Source organism: Lissotriton helveticus, chromosome 3_2 (assembly GCF_964261635.1).
Source record: "Lissotriton helveticus chromosome 3_2, aLisHel1.1, whole genome shotgun sequence".
Taxonomy (NCBI): domain Eukaryota; kingdom Metazoa; phylum Chordata; class Amphibia; order Caudata; family Salamandridae; genus Lissotriton; species Lissotriton helveticus.
Genome location: NC_136062.1, coordinates 127,616,162 through 127,629,431, shown reverse-complemented (window position 1 = coordinate 127,629,431; position 13,270 = coordinate 127,616,162).

Below are 13,270 nucleotides of genomic sequence, written 5' to 3'. Positions count from 1 at the left end.
AGCGTGACGTCTGTTGAAATCATACCCACCATGGTCTGTACCTGGTGCAGGGCCGCCATGACATCTTCCAGTGTTATTTTGGGGTCCCCCCCCCTCTGCGCCTTTAGTACCAGCCCCTGTCTGATCCGGCAATGGGGGAAAGTCCTTAGCATATGCAAACTTGTCAAGTTTGCCTTGTTGGGTCGCGCGGTTGCCTCTGCCACTCATCGTGAAAAGAACTGCTTCCACGGATTCTTGCAACACTGCCACTTACTTTGTGAAGGCCGTCGGCGTTTAAAGCACCCTATATTGTTGGAGGGTTGTCCGTTCTGTTTTACATACAGGGGTATCTCTTGCTGCCTTTCACTCCAGACCCCCGGGAGTGGTCACCGCCTCACACTTCCCCCAGAGTTCTCAACGGGTGTTTCACGGATGTGTCTGTGCGATCCCCCGTGACGGGGCGGGGGGTCCGTATACCTTGTCAGTCCGGTCTTGCACCGCTGGTGCGCTATTCAAAGGACCCCTATCTCAATCTTGAGTCTTCCTGCTTGGGGCCGCCCGAGACGGCCAGTCTGACCAGAGTCTCCAAGATCTGCACAGTAAACAAGTGGAGGGGGATTGGTCGAGCTCTGCACCTGCCGATGCTCTGATTGACTGTGTTGAGGCCCTAGCAGTGGTCGTTGTGCTGCTGGTCATATATCCAGGATATTCTGTGTGTGTGGTGAGGTAACCCCCAATGGCGCCGTCTCCGCACCTTGCTTAGTGTCGTGCTCCACTGTGGGCCGCTCAGGTATCACGCGCCCCCACAGTGGTGTTTCATGCAGCTGCCCACTCTCGGCCTCCAGGAGCCAGTCCTTCAACGCCTGGATCTCAACTGGTGTCTCACGCGGCTATCTTGTCTGTTCCCTTGTCGCGGGGAGTCTTCATTCACTGCCGGTCCGCTCTGTGCTCATCACACCATAGTCCCCTAGTCTCCCTGCTTATGGCCGCCTGTGACAAGTATAAGTTAGAGGGGCTCTTTGAAGGCATCAGCTAGTAGTGGGAAGGTGAAGTGTCCGGCCCGATCACTCACCGGAGCTCCTATCTTCTCCGCTCAGGCCCCTTATGTCTGTGCGCTAAACTCGGCGCGGACAGATTATCCTGTGATTATGGCTTATGGACACTCAATGGTGCCGTCTCCGCACCCCGCACAGCGCCGCTCCCCACAGGCAGTCAGCCGTCTCACACTCGTGTTGCATTTGCCACCATCAACATGGGGGGAGGGGTGCCAGCTTCCACCTCTCACCGTCTGCAGGCAGTCCCCGTCCGCTTCGGCAGTCCGTGCTTTTCACTTTCGGCGCTCAGAACCGCATCGCCCCCGCGCCGAGCCAGCCGCGCCGTCCATGCGCCGGGGTGCCTTCAAAATTTAGCCCGGTGGGGGGAGGAGCTACGCTATGAATCAAGATGGCCGCATAAGCTCCCGGCTCCGCTGACCTCCGCCAGCAGCTCGATTATCCTGTCTTCAATCCTGACCTTACACCTGATTTTCTTGTTTATGAAGGTCTACTGCTTCTAAAGGTGCAATCCCGAGATTTCTACCTCATCGGCTGACGAAGATACGCCGTGTTTCCATTCTCGGCCTAACAACCTGTGGAAGCCGGGGCCTCGATTTGTAGACTATCCGGGTCAAAGTTGAACAACATCGGCCGTGAGACCTGGACTGAGCCCGGTCTCCCGAAGAGTGCCTGAATTGTTGACTTTTTGTGACGATCCTTTGAACGATCTACACCGAGGACACACCAGCGTGCCACGCCGGCTGCTGTGGTGGGGGTCCGGTGCCCGGAGACCTTGCTGCCCTCCCGGGGTCGACGGGCTGGGGCCCTCTCTGACGGCAAAGGTGTGTTCTGTAAGACAAGGAGCACCCATTACTTGATATCAGATTTGCGTGGCCTGCGACTCCGGAGCAGCCGGCCTCCGGGGTTCAAGTCCGGCTCTGTCGCCTATTGAGAGGGGATGGAGCGGACGGAAGGCGCGCCATCGCTGCAGGCCGTTGTGGCCGCCATTGGGGCGCTCCATTCGCACACAGTCGCTGTGTTCCGGACACTGATGGTGAAAGTGGACGGTATCCTGGAACCTGAGGACGACACCTCGATTGGTTTCCAGCTAGAGATGGTACCAGGGGTGCATTGCACATCAGAGGTCGAGGTCCCCGTGCATAACCCGGAGTTCATGAACCTTGACGGTCCCCTATTACCGACAAGCCAGCCCGTGCTTCTCGCTAGCGTCTCTTGCCTGATCCTGCTGCCGCCTAACGCATCTATAGACGGTCTTCCATGTGGCTACGAGTTCCTTGGTGATGGTTTGGGATACTCGCTGTTTTTGGACACCTTTCCTCGTTCGAGCCGTGAACTTTTATCCTGTATTCGATCCTCCTGTGCTGACAAGAACTTTTGTGGACGCTTTGCCTTTTCCTTCAAAATGGCGGCTCGAGTGGCAAAGACTCTTATGACGGACCGTACTGGCCAGGGCTGAACTTTATCGCTGGGTTCCAATAAAATAGCTTTTAGCGATGCCGGGGTTGTGCCTATATTGTGACGAGAATTGGGTGGTTGTTGTTTATCCTCCCCTGACTGGTTTGTATAATTGCTAAATATTGATTTTACCATGTCTTCGGGTGGTCGCTGTTGGCGGGGGGTACGGGAGACCGGGAGTGTGTTTGCTTTCTCCTCCTCCGCTTTCTCTTTTCCCTTCCTTTAGGGTAGTTCTTGGGCGACAGGCACGCTGCTAGTGGGGTTAGACCGTAGCCATTGCAGGGGTGCAGGGTGGGGGGTTAGGGGTGTTTTTTTTTATTTTGCCTTCTTTTGTTCTATGGCCCCTTTTGTCTTTTCTTTTTCCTTCTACGAGAGATGGGCTGTTTATTTTTCACGAATCCTTTATTGTCCGGGTGTCTTCGCTGGCTTAATTATCCTGTAACATTGTGGACGAGGTCACGCGGGTGGGATTGCTTTGATTGCTTAATAGATTGCTTATTTCCTATTTCCGTTATATGTACCCGTGATGGGCCTTTTACTTCTTACAGTGATTATTGTTTGTATATTTCCCCCGCCTGGCCCTGTTCTGTATTTTGCTGCGAAACACCTGATATCTGTATTGCCTGCTCTTGTCTTACTGTTAAAATAAAAAAATATATAAAAAAAAAAAAAATTTAGCCCGGTGCCTGAGAAGGTGGTCAGAGACCACAGTCTTCCATCTGCCGGTACTCCGTGGTCTTGAAACAGAGGGGCTTCAGACAGGGATCATCTGGGTCCGCTTCGCCTCCACCGCAGAAATAACAACTCTGGGACAGTGTTAAGGACGGATAAATGTCCGGATTCATTAGGGGAGTCGGTCTCACCCTTGGAGCTCCACTAATGTATGGCCATCTTGGTTGGCTGCAAGCCACGCCCCCTCCCAAATAGCATTGTTAAGAGACCTAACTCATCAGATTTCTTTTTGGCCAGAACGATAGGAAACAACCACAAAGTGGCATCCACTTTTTCAATGATCTCTTCATTTAGCATTCAGTTAACATTGCAGATAACTAATTTCTGATACTATGAGGAACAATGCGAAGTTTGTGCTTAGCTGGGGAAACATTTTCCCTAACCTTGATTAAATGAGAATTTTTTTGATATGCCCAATTCTTTCTTGAAACACACTCTCATACTTTTTTTTCCAAGGTACCTGGTCACTTACTGAGTTGACTAAAGACACAGGATTTTACTGACTAGGTCTGATGATCATGCCAAACTCTGCTTGATGCCACCATCCCATAACATTAATACCTTTAAATGCCACATACACTTTACCATGAATAGTTTTGTTCTCAAATTTGATATTGGTCCAAAAGTACCCCCCTAATTCAATTTTACTTCCTTCGAACACTGTTGTGACGGTAACATTTTGCGAGACCATAACTCTTTGTATCTGGTAATCCTTGCACCAGTGGAATATCACACCCTTCAATTTCAATGTGTACTAGTGGCTCTTAGGAAAACTATGTCCAACAACATGCATTTCGGTCCTCTAATATTAGTTTCTCCTGAACACCCCCTTTAGAATTGGTACTACTAGTGCTGCCCAAGTAAGGAGTTTTGGTGGCCGAATTGACAACAGCTACCCCAGTAAGAGGCGCAGTGACTTCTAACTGCTTAACATCAAGCTGTGAATTTTCTATACTTTTTGCTATGTCAGTAGTCTCGTCCAAGGACGGATTTCTTTTTAAAAAAAAACTTTTTATTGAGAAGAAATCAGGGCATTGTAATATCATATGGCATTTACAATGATCACTTCCTATTAAAACAAATGTCGGCGACACTACACAAATTAATAATACATGTTCCATCATACATGTTCCTGTTGGCATCTTGCTTAACCCCACCTGCCCAACCTCCCCCTCACTCGGACACGTCGTCCATTTCTGGCATGGGCGGGTCACAGATATATCCCCTGAATTTGTTCCATGCTCCCCACACCTTCTCCCATTTCCAGGGGCACCCTCGGTGAATGTACACCACCCTTTCTGCCATCATAGCCTCGCCCATATCTTTGCACCAGACTCGGAGCATCGGCGACTCCCCGGACCCCCATTTCCTGGCACCATTACGTTTAGCAAACATCATCCCCAACGTTACCCAATCTGGAGCTGGGTGGGAAAGATCATCAGGTTCCCACAGATTTAGGAGACAACGCCTCGGTTCAGGCACAAGTGACACCTCCACAACTTGTAACATTGTTCTCATTACTTGGACCCAGTAAGCTGTAATTTGGGGGCACTGCCATATGGTGTGCAAAAAGGTGCCCTCCTCCCTGCATTCCCTTAAGCAAAACTGATGTGTGGCCCTCCCTATTTTATAGAGGGTCTCTCTGATGTAGTATGTACGGTCCAAGGACGGATTTCTGCATGACAACAATTTCTGTTGAATCTTTTTTGAGTGGCATCTACAATCAATCTGGTCTCTAATGAGTTATGAAGTGAAACCTTCGAAATCACACTACCCAGCCAACATTTTTAGAGCAGTCACATAGGAGTCAATTGATTCATTAGGAGTTTGTACACACGTAACAAACTTGTGTCTGTGTACCACTAAATTGACTTTTCCTTTAAAATATGTACTCAATTGTTTCACAGCTAATTGAAATTCATCAAGATCTTTGCTGTCATGACCTGTGTATTCAGGTAAGTGATCGAATACACCGAAGTAATAATATAACAGACTGCGTTTTCCATCTGCTTTACACTTAAGTCCATCAGTTGCACCTAAGTAGGCATTGAAGAATCTGTACCATTAACACCATTTCAAAGATGGTTCTTGTAGAAAAAGTCTGGGAGTGTAACAGTTTGCATTGTGGAGCAATGGCAAGAAAACTACAATATGTCATTTTAAGAATGAAACCTGGAAAGCAAAAGAGTTAGTAACTGAAAAATAACAAACACCCCGATAAAATTAAGTAATAGTGAAGAAAACAGTGAAAAACTATACTTTAAATCCAATGAAGATCAATAAAGTTTCATCCAGGGAAAATGAAGAAAAAATTCAGTAAAATGGTAGTACCGATTCAAAATTTGCGAACATACGTGACAAGAATTTTCAATTCTATTAAGGACACAGAGGCGAGGATTATGCTTTCTCATTTCTTTTAATAGAAATGCTCAGCAGCCAATCAGAAACAGTAAAGACAACAAAAAACTACAATACCCATGAATACCAGGGTATCACATGATAGATCATAGAGTCACCAGTATAAAAGGTCCCATAGAGAATGCCAACGCCTCTTTCTTTTGGTGACTAAACAGTTCAAACGACAAAGGAACAGTCCAATACGAAGAACAGAACCGGGAGGTCATCAGCAACAGCAGAAATCCATCAGGATGAAAGAACCAGAGGATTGTAGACGTAGACAACTTGGAGTTGCAGGTAACCACCAGGCAGGACGAGACAGAAGCATTCATTTAGGATCTGAACCTAAAAAGAGATATAAAGCCGTAATACACATTCCTGGTGTATAGTCAAAGAAAAAGTAGGGGGGGTAACAACAAGGAACAATATTCATCCAATAGTCATATGCAGATAGCAATAATCAATAACAAGGTAATACATGTCATAAGCAGATAATCCTCGCCTCCGTGTCCTTAATAGAATTGAAAATTGTTGTCACGTATGTTCGCAAATTTTGAATTCTATTGCAGGACCGGAGGCTCCGATTATGCTTGTTCAAAGCTGATCCACCACAACAGAAGCAATATGTGCAATAGGTTTATAATAAAAAGTCTTAAACACAGAATCAGACGACCAATCAGCGGCCTTCATGATGTCAAGTAATGTCACTCCCATAGAAAAAGCTTTAGAAGCCATAGCCCCCGTGCAGAGTGGGCACCAAAAATAGAGATATCAATGCCAGCCTCACTCATGACAACAAACTATAAATCCTGGGAAATTCCCAGGGACCTAATGCACAGCTCTATTCACTCGAACAAGTGTAAACAGTATGTCTCCAAATTATTGAGTGGGTTCATCGTATATGACACTTATTTAACAGTGATATTCATACATGAAACAATTCAAATAAACATCGCGAATGCCGTAATCAGTGATTTGTTGCTCTTTCGTTGTTTATTTGGTGTTCTTGAGATGTTGTTAAGTAGTCACAAAATCCAGAACTGAAGCAACACAATTTAATTATGTTTCCCAATGCATTTCGGGCTAAACAACGTGCCCTTCGTCAGGGGAATCTACAAAATAACAATTATATACATTAATCAATAGTGTCGGCAGTAGTCTATGAGCACATCATTTTAAGAGGTCGGGAGTTTATAAAGTTTCAAATGCGGGGCAGCATTATTAGAATGATTGGATGTTGAGCAATCAGAGAAAAGACCCATGTTACCAACAGTGATAAGAAAAGTGGGGAGAACGAGCCATTTAAAGGTTGTAATGAGGTGACATGCCAGTAATGTGCTGGAAATAAAGTGAATGCTTACGTGTTCTAGGCGGGGGCGCAACGTGGTGCCAAACGGTCTCGGTAACTCTGTTTGATCGATATTTCGAAAAAGCTAATGAAAGAATTGATGGTGGAATATTACAAAAAAACGCTCATTCGTATATGAGCAGATAGTGCATCATGGTACGAGTAAAGTATTCGTGTATGAACTCACCCGTAGGTTGGTGTCGTGAGTGGAAAGAGAATTCTCTTCGAGTTGGCGTCCCTAAAAGTGAACGGAAAAACATGCTGTAAATAACGTCTTAAGTGGCCGCATGGTCCGGTAGGACGAACATGCGAACACGGAGGAAATCTCACCAGAAAAAGTTACTCGGTTGCGAGCTGGATGTCCAGGAGTCGCGGCGAGTAGGAAAGAGGCGTGAGTGAAAATGATGCGTTAAAAAGAGTAACTGTGCTAGAAAGAGGACTATCGAGACGTGCGCCATGTTGAAGCTGGAAAAACCACAACATGGTTAGAAAAACACCGAAACACCGTCTAATTGCCTGCATCAAACTCTCTAATAATGTTACAGATGCCCATCAGGTTAAGTCCAAAACAAATTAAAATAGGAGATATGAAATAACGAGCAGACGATCATAAGGTTAGATTGCCACATGCTGTCAAAAGTAAGCAATATGAGTAGAACCTGCCACTCGGCGTGTGCACAATCTTTCATATCATCAGTGGAGAAGCGTGGCTCAGTGGTTAGAGGCGGCAGACCCGGAAGCTGAGATCGGCCGTGCACCAGGGTTCGACTCCCTGCCCCGGCGGGTCTCGGGCTCAAAAAAATTCCACGGACTCAACAATTCTCGCTCTGGTGCCTACTCGACTCACGGGGGTCACACTCTGCGACTCTGGGCAATAGCTTGCTTAATCTCCACTACGGCCCATCGCGGCGGGATGCCTGGCTTTCACCTTGTGGATACCCTGCCGGGGTATCTCACAGGGAAATACCAGGACGGGTTCCCTAAGCAAGCGCTTAGATACCGGGTCGGTGATTTGCGCTTTATAAATACATGTACATATTCATGATTGGGGAAGATGCAGTGACAAGCAAACACACTGTGACTGTGAGGTTACAGAAAGGAGGATAATTCAAATTTATCATTTAACCCTGTTGGGACCAAAGTTTGCATAAACCAAATCCAATATGTCTCTCTCTGTGAAAGTGTCTGAGCACGGTCACGTTCTGGGTTGGGTTCTATTACCTCGAGGATACCGAATTTTAGTTGGGCTATGTTATGTCTGCTAGAGGACCAGTGTTGTGCTAGTGGAGAATTTACGTTTTGAGTACGTATTCTGCTCTTGTGCTCAGTGATGCGTGTGCGTAAACTCCACTCGGTCTTGCCTACATAATATAGGTCGCAAGGACATTTTATATAGTACACAACAAAATTGCTGTTACAGGTTGCTGTGTATTTGAGGGAAATTAGTTTCCCTGTGATAGCATTATTACAGTTGGAGCAATTCATACATCTGAGCAAACCTTTATGTTGAACCTTGGATTGAGGAAGATGTTGATTAAGAATTTCCTTAAGGTTGCGTGCCCTTTTGTAAGCAAAAAGCGGTTGGGAGTTGAACATGCCTCCAAAATCTGGTTCTGATTGTAATAGGGACCAACGGTTCAGTATGATGGATTTCACTTGTTTGGATTGGGTTGAAAAAGTGGATACAAACACTTCCCTGGGGGAAGATGTGGATTCAGTGCTTTTCTGTAAGAGTGCCTCACGAGTAACATTTGAAGCTCGATCAGCTGCTTGCGTCAAAACTGTATCAGGGTAGCCTCGCTGCTTGTATTTCTCTTTGTGGACCTCATTCGTCTGCATGCCTGTGGTGTGATCTGAGTTAATGCGTTTGATTCGGAGAAACTGGGAGTATGGGAGGTGCCTTTTTAATGACCAGGGGTGGAAGCTTTGGTAAGCTAAGGCATTGTTCCTGTCGGTGGGTTTAGAGTAAATAGAGGTCTCAATGTGCCCGCTCTTTACAGTGATCATGACATCTAAGAATGGGATTTGTTGTGTTGCGATGTGATGTGTGAATTTGATGCGGGGATTGATGGTGTTGAGCTGTTTGATATTGGTTTCAAGATCCTGTACTGTGCCTTGCCATATGATGAGAATGTCATCAATATATCGCTTAAACATTAGCAAGTTGACGCTCCATTGGGGTTGTGAGAGGATATTTTCCTGTTCAAATTTCATCATGAAGATGTTTGCATAGCTGGGGGCTCCCGAAAAGCCCATGGAAGTTCCATTAGACTGTATAAAAAAGCGACCTTGCCAGTTAAAGTAGCTGTGAAACAGACAAAAATGCAAAATTTCCATGAGGAAAATATGATTGGCTCGAGGTGTATCTGCTCTCAAAAGGGCCCATTCTATAGCTTCCATCCCTTCCAAATGTGGGATGGAGGTGTACAATTTTGTGACATCCACAGTGCACAGCCAGATCTGTTTATCAATGGGGATCGTGATTTCTCTGAGAATGTTGAGTAGATGGGTGGTGTCTTGTATGTATGTGGTACTCGCTTGGACGATGGGTTGAAGGAATGTATCCAGGTAGCGACCTAAGGTGTCATGAATGGAACCACAACCCGAGACGATGGGTCTCAAGGGGGGATCAGTGAGAGATTTATGTATTTTAGGCACCATGTAAAGCCTGGGTCTACGTGGGAACCTCGTTTGCAGGTATTCTTTTGTTTTAGGGTTAATCCATTTCATTTCAAGAGCATTCGTGAGAATGGTATCTAGGACCACCTGAAAGTCACTCGTTGGGTCCTTGGCTAGTGGTAGGTACATGGTAGTGTCCTGCATCATGCTTTCGACCTTGCTTTCGTACTGACATTTGTGCATGATCACCAGGGCTCCACCTTTGTCAGCCTTGGTGAAATGTAGTGTAGGATTAGTCGGCAGTGAACGAAGTGCAGACCTTTCTCAAGGACTGAGATTGGATGGCGATTTAGTACGATGTGGTATTTTAGAAATGTCTTCTCTTACTAAAGTCTCAAATAGGTCGATGGTCTTATGAGACATGGGAGGAATGAAAGTACTCTTTGGTCTAAATTCTTGATATTCTGTGTCCGATGTGCTGGACTGATTCATCTCTATTGTAGAGAAGAAATGACGTAGTCTCAACTTACGAGTGAATTTAAATACGTCTATTTGTGCATCTAAGCTCTTAGCTTGATTAGTAGGTACAAATGAGCATCCTTTATTCAACACTCGTAATTGTAGTTGGGTTAGTGGTTTAGAGGAGATATTAACTACTAATGTTTCTTTCTCAGGCTGGGTTTGCCAGGTCCTGTGGCCTCTCCTGGTTTGATGATGTTGGAGCCTTGTGGTGGTTCGTTTGAGGCTGGGCTGGTAGACAAAAAAGCTGGCTGAGAGGTGGTGGAACTGCCACTAGGAGTGTCAGTGGTAGATACTATAGTTGTTCCTGTGTGGGATGGAACAGAGGGACGAGTTATTTGAGTGCCGGTGTCTGATACTACACTTTCTTCAGAGGACGTTTTTCCCGGTTGGTTCCAAGTACGTTTTTGGGCATATACTTCGGCCCACGAGTAGACTTCGTCCAGCTTATAATCAATAGTATCGCGGCGGAATTTGCGTACCTTGCGTTCATGAATGTCTTTGGCGTAGCCATCTAGTCTAGTATTAATTTCCTCTAGGGTGGTTGTCCAAAGTTCCGCTTCCATTCGCTGTGTCAAATTGTTCTGCAAATCTTTGATTCCTGATTCTAATCCTACTAGGACTTGAGACAACTCTTCTACGATTAAAAGAATAAGGTCGAGGGAGCACTTATTAAGAATGGCGTACCATTTCTCCATGAATTTTTTATTCATCTTGAAAAGCATTGGTTTAATAGCCAAACGAAGCCCCCTGGGTATGCGACTAGCGCGATGGTATTGTATGAGGGTAGTGGCATGCAGGCGCTGATTGATCTCACGCCTCATTAGGTATTCTAGTTGTTTGATCTGTTGCTGGACGGGGCCTGAAGTGGCATCAAACTTCCTGACCTCTTTAATGAGGCCATAGATATCTGCCGCTTCTTCAGCGGAATATACTTTTGTCTGGGCTTTATTTTCTGTCAGGTGAACAATGTCATCCAATGTAGCCATCGTGTGATTACAACACTCTAATCTGGGTGGTGCAATTGCTGTCTGCTAAGCAGGAGTATGTATTAACAGTGAGGTAAGCGCAGCAGCGGGTGCACTCAGTAATCAAATTATCAAAATATAACAGGTAATAGCAATTTCTCAAAAAAATTTACATTGCGTGCAAAACGGTATAAAGGCCCTGCTAGACCTTTTGGCTGAAAGCAAACTATAAATCCTGGGAAATTCCCAGGGACCTAATGCACAGCTCTATTCACTCGAACGAGTGTAAACAGTATGTTTCCAAATTATTGAGTGGGTTCATCATATATGACACATATTTAACAGTGATATTCATACATGAAACAATTCAAATAAACATTGTGAATGCCGTAATCAATGATTTGTTGCTCTTTCGTTGTTTATTTAGTGTTCTTGAGATGTTGTTAAGTAGTCACAAAATCCAGAACTGAAGCAACACAATTTAATTATGTTTCCCAATGCATTTCGGGCTAAACAACGTGCCCTTCGTCAGGGGAATCTACAAAATAACAATTATATACATTAATCAATAGTGTCGGCAGTAGTCTATGAGCACATCATTTTAAGAGGTCGGGAGTTTATAAAGATTCGAATGCGGGGCAGCATTATTAGAATGATTGGATGTTGAGCAATCAGAGAAAAGACCCATGTTCCCAACAGTGATAAGAAAAGTGGGGAGAACGAGCCATTTAAAGGTTGTAACGAGGTGACATGCCAGTAATGTGCTGGAAATAAAGTGAATGCTTACGTGTTCTAGGCGGGGGCGCAACGTGGTGCCAAACGGTCTCGGTAACTCTGTTTGATCGATATTTCGAAAAAGCTAATGAAAGAATTGATGGTGGAATATTACCAAAAAACGCTCATCCGTATATGAGCAGATAGCGCATCATGGTACGAGTAAATTATTCGTGTATGAACTCACCCGTAGGTTGGTGTCGTGAGTGGAAAGAGAATTCTCTTTGAGTTGGCGTCCCTAAAAGTGAACGGAAAAACATGCTGTAAATAACGTCTTAAGTGGCCGCATGGTCCGGTAGGACGAACATGCGAACACGGAGGAAATCTCACCAGAAAAAGTTACTCGGTTGCGAGCTGGATGTCCAGGAGTCGCGGCGAGTAGGAAAGAGGCGTGAGTAAAAATGATGCGTTAAAAAGAGTAACTGTGCTAGAAAGAGGACTATCGAGACGTGCGCCATGTTGAAGCTGGAAAAACCACAACATGGTAAGAAAAACACCGAAACACAGTCTAATTGCCTGCATCAAACTCTCTAATAATGTTACAGATGCCCATCAGGTTAAGTTCGTTTGGCTATTAAACCAAAGCTTTTCAAGATGAATAAAAAATTCATGGAGAAATGGTACGCCATTCTTAATAAGTGCTCCCTCGACCTTATTCTTTTAATCGTAGAAGAGTTGTCTCAAGTCCTAGTAGGATTAGAATCAGAAATCAAAGATTTGCACAACAATTTGACACAGCGAATGGAAGCTGAACTTTGGAAAACCACCCTAGAGGAAATTAATACTAGACTAGATGGCTACGCCAAAGACATTCATGAACGCAAGGTACGCAAATTCCGCCGCGATATTATTGATTATAAGCTGGACGAAGTCTACTCGTGGGCCGAAGTATATGCCCAAAAACGTACTTGGAACCAACCGGGAAAAACGTCCTCTGAAGAAAGTGTAGTATCAGACACCGACACTCGAATAACTCGTCCCTCTGTTCCATCCCACACAGGAACAACTATAGTATCTACCACTGACACTCCTAGTGGCAGTTCCACCACCTCTCAGCCAGCTTTTTTGTCTACCAGCCCAGCCTCAAACGAACCACCACAAGGCTCCAACATCATCAAACCAGGAGAGGCCACAGGACCAGGCAAACCCAGCCTGAGAAAGAAACATTAGTAGTTAATATCTCCTCTAAACCACTAACCCAACTACAATTACGAGTGTTGAATAAAGGATGCTCATTTGTACCTACTAATCAAGCTAAGAGCTTAGATGCACAAATAGACGTATTTAAATTCACTCGTAAGTTGAGACTACGTCATTTCATTTCTTCTCTACAATAGAGATGAATCAGTCCAGCACATCGGACACAGAATATCAAGAATTTAGACCAAAGAGTACTTTCATTCCTCCCATGTCTCATAAGACCA